Below are 6,000 nucleotides of genomic sequence, written 5' to 3'. Positions count from 1 at the left end.
TGAGACTCGAGACAGATTATAATTTCATCTTGAGTCAGTTATGGCGACAGACAGAATTTCTATGGAATCCGGAATTGAATCGGAACGGGCCGATAAACCTTATCAAATTTTTCGAGGGTGGCCGTTCGTGAAAACAAACCTTTTTTGGTGTGTTGTCCTGTGCCACCCAATACTATAGGACCAGAATCGCCTGAAGTTGTGCCGAGCGCCACGGCCCTACGATTGCTTCGCTGTCTCCGTGGTAAGGAAGGAAAAGAAAACTTGAACATTCGAACTTTATTCTGACTTAATCTGCAGTTATATTCCGTTGTTTAAGGAAATTTTGTAAGAAATTCTTATTTTTATTAAACGGTGTAACGATGAGGAACCTGTCTCTGAGAGGTTTTTTTCACTCCCACACGATAGTCGTGACCGCGCGACAATCCTGAATATCGCATTCAGTCTGCCAACCTCATATTATTCCTTAAGTCACAGCCTCTGTGGATCTGGCCGCACCCAAAATGGATTATTCTTTAACATGATATAATTGTCAAAAGATCATTTTGGTCTTATTACATTCATGCCCATCACCACCCGAGTGGATAAAACCGAACATTGGTAGTTAGTGCCTGGCCAATGGGAGTTTTTCGGGTTTACTCCGCGTCTGTAACGCCTGAGTAGGGGCCGGTTAATAAGGAACAACAGAATCCATTAACTACAGCGTTTCCGGATTGAAATACGTGAATTGTCAGAAAAAGTTAAAGACAAGGGAAAAAAACTAAAAGTTTAGCAGAGAGTGGTTTCGATCCACCGACCTCTGGGTTATGGGCCCAGCACGCTCCCACTGCGCCACTCTGCTTCTACCAAGTGACAGAATTTGTTTGCTATATAAGCAATTATACACAATGAAATGAGTGGATCTAACAGCAGCTCCAACTAGCATAACACAATGTTTTTAATTTCAATTTTTAAACTACGATGAAAAACACGTCGTGTACCATATCTAGTTTATTCATCGTCACTGTCCAACACATGTTAAACTATCTGTCAATGTCAAACCGAAAAGTAAGAACTTTGACACAAGTGCTCATAAATAATCAATCTAGGAAAACAATTTCTGAAATGGGGGAAAGATTTAAGAGATAGAAAACCATCGCTTATGATCGTTAAAGTTCCCAGATGACAGAAATAACAAATAACGGGCTAAATTATGAGCGCGAGTCTTCGGTTTTATTAACAATCTCCAAGCACAATCGACAAAAAGGCGTCGAATAGACGCCTGGAATCGGATCTTTCCCGTGACCCGAGTCGGTCTCGGTTTTCACCCGAAACACAGGAGAGACCAATCGAGAAGCGAGGAAGGGGACAAAGGGCCAATTGAAAATACGGATAGCAAGAGAAAACCTATAAAAATCGGAAATTTAAGAACGAAGGGGAGTCTTCCTCTGGATCAAGCAAAGTCGTGCTCTATATTGTATTGTGACGCCGCTGACAACTTAAAACGCCACAGCATCTCTGCAATCATCTGCAACGTGCAACGATCCTATCTCGTACGCCCTGGGACTACGACCGAAGCCGAAGTTCTCCCCTCTCCGCCTCTCTGATAGACTATAAAAAAGTGGAACTGTCAATTATCGATGTAAGCATAAATATTACCAAATAAACGGCTTTATTTTGTAAAACACCTGCCACAGCCTACATGCAAACTTCTGTTAGTCTCCCTTTTCGATAAGAAGAAAGCATTGATAAGTTTTGAAAAAATGAAAAACGTATGATACACCCAGGGGCAGATCTACATAAGGACTAATAGGGCTTAAGCCCTGGGTCCGGAAGTATAAAGGCCCCCCAAAAACTTAAATTATTATCATAAATTTTTAATACAGTAAGAACCCGTTAACGCTGTCTTCGATTAAGACATTCTGTTAGCAGCAAAGGGCCGCAATCATTACAAATTCCTCTTTGGATTTTCAAAAATACAGATAACATTACTTTAGTATAATATAATTAATATTTCAAACCGATTAATTAATGTTTTTACGTAACACTTGACGTAAAAATATGACGGGATCGTAATACGTCACGCATTCTTAACAATATATTCTAACAATACGTAAGGAATTGTTAAAATGTATTGTTGGCTTTTTCTATTGTAGGTGGCCATTGTTAAGCGTAAATTAGTTCGAAAGTTTCTTTACTTAATCGCAATTTTTTCTCGAAATCTCAAGCTTCAGTAATGTATGGGAAACAGAACTCGACTGACAAGTGATGTTTGTCACTTGTGGAATAGCATTCTTTCCAACTCTTGGTTCTGGGTTGTCGTTCGTTAACGGCAGGCGAAGAGCTGCCTGTTCCATTTTATCCACCCGCCCGCTGCTGGACAGCTTTCTTATGCCATTTGATGTTGAAAGCCCAAAGTGTTTTGATGTTTCGTTGAAAATGTCGAGTACAAAATCACATTTAAATTTATTATAAACTGCTGGTAAGTAGTTTACAATTGTCTCTCCTGTGATTTGTTAATTCTAAAATTGAAATATTTTGTTAAAATATTCTCTTATATTAACTTCGGGTTTCCCGACGGGGCCGGTATTGACCCTTTAGGAGTCAATGAAAGTTTGCGTGAATGGCTAAAACTTTCCGAATAGTTAAAATTTTACACATTTTTCTTGCTCTTAAATAAATGATTTCAAAAATTACATTAGAGGTTATATATATATATAGATATATAATATAATATTGTATAATATATACATTCATAGTACCTGTACATAATATTGAATGGGTCGACGAAAAAAAAAAAAAACAATTTTAAAGATGATTTGATGAAGTGTTTTTAAAATACAATTTGTTAACTGTTTGACTACGAGGATTAAGCTTATTAATAGGACGTATTCCACTGGTGTTTGGTTTTTGCGACCGAGAAAAATGAAAGTTATTCAGAGGAATACACGATCTTTATTTTCACCTTGTATTATATTTGCATAATACAAGTTAAAAATAAAGATTGATAAGAAAAAAGTTCGCGAGTTTTTAGATACACAGCTCACCTGGCAAGAGTCGTTCGTTCCGGCGTGGAAACTATTCCAATAATTAAATGGAAGAAAAAAAATATGGAACGCTTCACGATTTTGCGTGTCATCCTTGCGCAGGGGCCATGCTAATCTTCTCTGTATCGTTCCAATTTTAGAATATGTACGACCGAAGTTGTACGCCTAGTAATAACGGTCCAACCCTATATATACCAACAACTTTAACTGTCGCGTCTTCACGGGTGTGCCTACGTTTATGGTCGGATAGAAGTTGATTGTCACCGCGCAGATTTAACTATATCTGTTCATTGTAAATTCGAACGATTGCTTTTCGAGATTTCTTGAAATTTTCGCAGATAAATTATTACCCGACGATCAACGATTGCAAACTTTACATCCTGCGATAGCTACAACGTTCGACCTGCCAAGGTCAGTTGGATTTTGGCTTGCTCGTATTAAGCGTACTTAAATTCGGTCTTAACAATTATTTTATGCACTACACCTACGTTCTTTGGAATCGCCAGCTAGAATAATCGCTATTAAAATTTTATATTACGCTCTCGATAATTATACTTGAAATTTTCAATATTTGTGTTACGTGGTATTTTAGTTGCACGTTGATGGGTTATTTATCGCAGCTACGACGTTCTTAATTCTACGACGCTTCAAAGAGAACAATTTCTTTCTTAATTGCTTTACTACGAATTTATATTTCTTTCACCTTTATATTAAATTCACCTTCGACGCGCACGTAATGACTGTTCTGCTTACTGCAAAAGAACACTAAAAGTTCGCCGAATTGTGTTTAAATGAGCGTTTGAGGCCAATTCTACAGCATTTGTTATCCTCTTTAATATCTGTTTAAACACTGGCCTTTTTCCTACTCAACGAAAGAAGGCTAATGTTAAATTGATTTTCAAACCTACCAGCGCTAACACTTACAAAAAAGACAGAGCGATCTGCTTTCTCCCAACTCTGGGAAAAGTGTTAGATGGTCTAATGATTAATAGGATCACTTGGCATCTAGCAAGCGTAGAGCTCTTCATCAGAATCAGTTCGGCTTCTCTAAAAATAAAGGTACTGAAGATTCCATCCACCAGGCTGAGCTTAATAATCAGCTTATGGCAATAGTCACTATTGAGTTTAGAGGCGCCTTTGATCACGCCTGGTGGCCTTCTACCTTGCACACACTACATGCTCATTACTGCCCTCAAAATGTTTACAAACCTCTTCACTCCAACCTTAGAAACAGGAGTGCAAATGTTTATCTTTATCTATACTAATATTATAAAGAGGTAATGTTTGTAAGTAAGTTTGGATGTAGCGAGTAATCTCCGAAACTACTCATCCGATTTCAAAAATTCTTTCACCAATATTTAGAATGGAACTTCAGGGTGGACATAGGATGTATATTATTCCGTTAAACATGCATATAAATTAGAAGATATAATCTGGGTTAAGGCTTTTATGTCCAACAGATGGCGCTACGAGTACGATGCCCTAAGTTCGCTTTTCTGTGAAGCATTACGCTTCTCTGTGAAAATGAACTAAAGCAAATCATCTTCTATCTATCTATATAAATAAAAATATAATATTCGTTTGTTCCTACCTATTCCTTTGAAATTTTCACACAACGCTGCATTCGAATACGCACGTGTTTTTATATAATATACATGTCGAAATTCCCCCCATTGGGGGAGGATGGACAGGATTAAGGCTTACCGTAAAGAACTCTGTTCTACTTATATTATTTTAAATGCGGTTTTTTGCGTTTCTGATTGCGTTTTAATAGGGTACGTCAACAGAATATACACTAAAAATGGATTTTTCGAAAAATTCCCCCCCCACAAGGGAAGTGTTATACATTTATAATAGATACATTTTGAGCCACAACAACGCGTGGCGGGGTCTGCTAGTACAACACAAAATGACATAATCATACACATCACATCGGGGTTGTCCTCATGGATCTAGGTCCTGTTCTGGTCTCTCCTGTTTAAGTGCAGGTGTTTAAGTGTCATTTACGATAAATTAGTTTCTTTTCTTTCCGGTAATAAATAAAACAGTCGTAATTTTAAAAATGTTAAAATAATTTAATATTTTAAAAACATATCAATGGAAATTATGTAATACACCCTGCCTCCTGGCTGCACACATACAGGGCTATGCAAACGACACAATTATCCTAGTTTCACACAGAAACAGTGAACGCTTACAGGACATATGCAATAACATTCACCAGTAGAGTATAAAGCATAGGCAACCCATTAACACAGACAAATGCGAAAGCATGATAGTGGGGAGGAACGCACCACTCGTCTGGAAGCTTACCCTTCGAATAGGTGCTCAAAGAATAAAGAAAACAACGGAAATTAATAACGATAATTATTATATTTTCTAGTTATTGAATAGAAATAGAAAAAAAAATAATAATATACTGTAAAAATATAAAATAATACTTGAATAATTCTGAAGTGTATACAAAGGATCAAGATAGACTCGTAAATTTGATATTTTTGTAAATAATCTAACCTTCAAGTATGAAAAAATAATATATATTGTTAATTTAAATTTAAATAGTAGCTAAAGGCTATTTTAATTCCGCTTTTGGCATACCATGACAGAAACCGTTTTCTACTTTTATATACAGTAGATACTCACTTAAGAACAAGACATTCAACATTAAATTAATTAAAAATAAAAAAAAAGAATGATTTACCTGCTTCACCTCCGAGATACGCATTATAATTCAGTAGATATTTTTCCTCTTAACTTCCTATAGTATAATTGCCATAAAGAGCATGGACGTAATTAATTCTAACAATATGTAACGAATTGTTAGAATGTGTTGTTGGCTATTTCTATGGTAAGTGGTTTAAGCGTAAGTTTGTTGGAGAATTTCACGTTTTTTCTTCCTTTCTTTCAGATTTACCGAAGAAATTGTGATTATGTAAGTATATTTCAGGATTGTACGAGAGGCAGAGAGGGTTTTCTG

General features: G+C 36.5%; 2 non-coding genes across 2 annotated transcripts; both read right to left on the bottom strand.

Moving 5' to 3' along the window:
* Window positions 1-766: 766 nt before the first annotated feature.
* On the bottom strand, window positions 767-838 carry Trnam-cau. Its single transcript has one exon. It is a non-coding gene; the product is annotated as a tRNA-Met (tRNA).
* A 2,242-nt stretch (window positions 839-3,080) lies between these two features.
* On the bottom strand, window positions 3,081-3,186 carry LOC111640638. Its single transcript, XR_002759297.1, has one exon. It is a non-coding gene; the product is annotated as a U6 spliceosomal RNA (small nuclear RNA).
* Between the last annotated feature and the right edge of the window lie 2,814 nt (window positions 3,187-6,000).

This window comes from Centruroides sculpturatus, unplaced genomic scaffold (genome assembly GCF_000671375.1).
Source record: "Centruroides sculpturatus isolate CEXI.00-Female unplaced genomic scaffold, Cexi_2.0 scaffold1160, whole genome shotgun sequence".
Taxonomy (NCBI): Eukaryota; Metazoa; Arthropoda; class Arachnida; order Scorpiones; family Buthidae; genus Centruroides; species Centruroides sculpturatus.
This window is presented reverse-complemented; position numbering and strand designations above follow the sequence as displayed.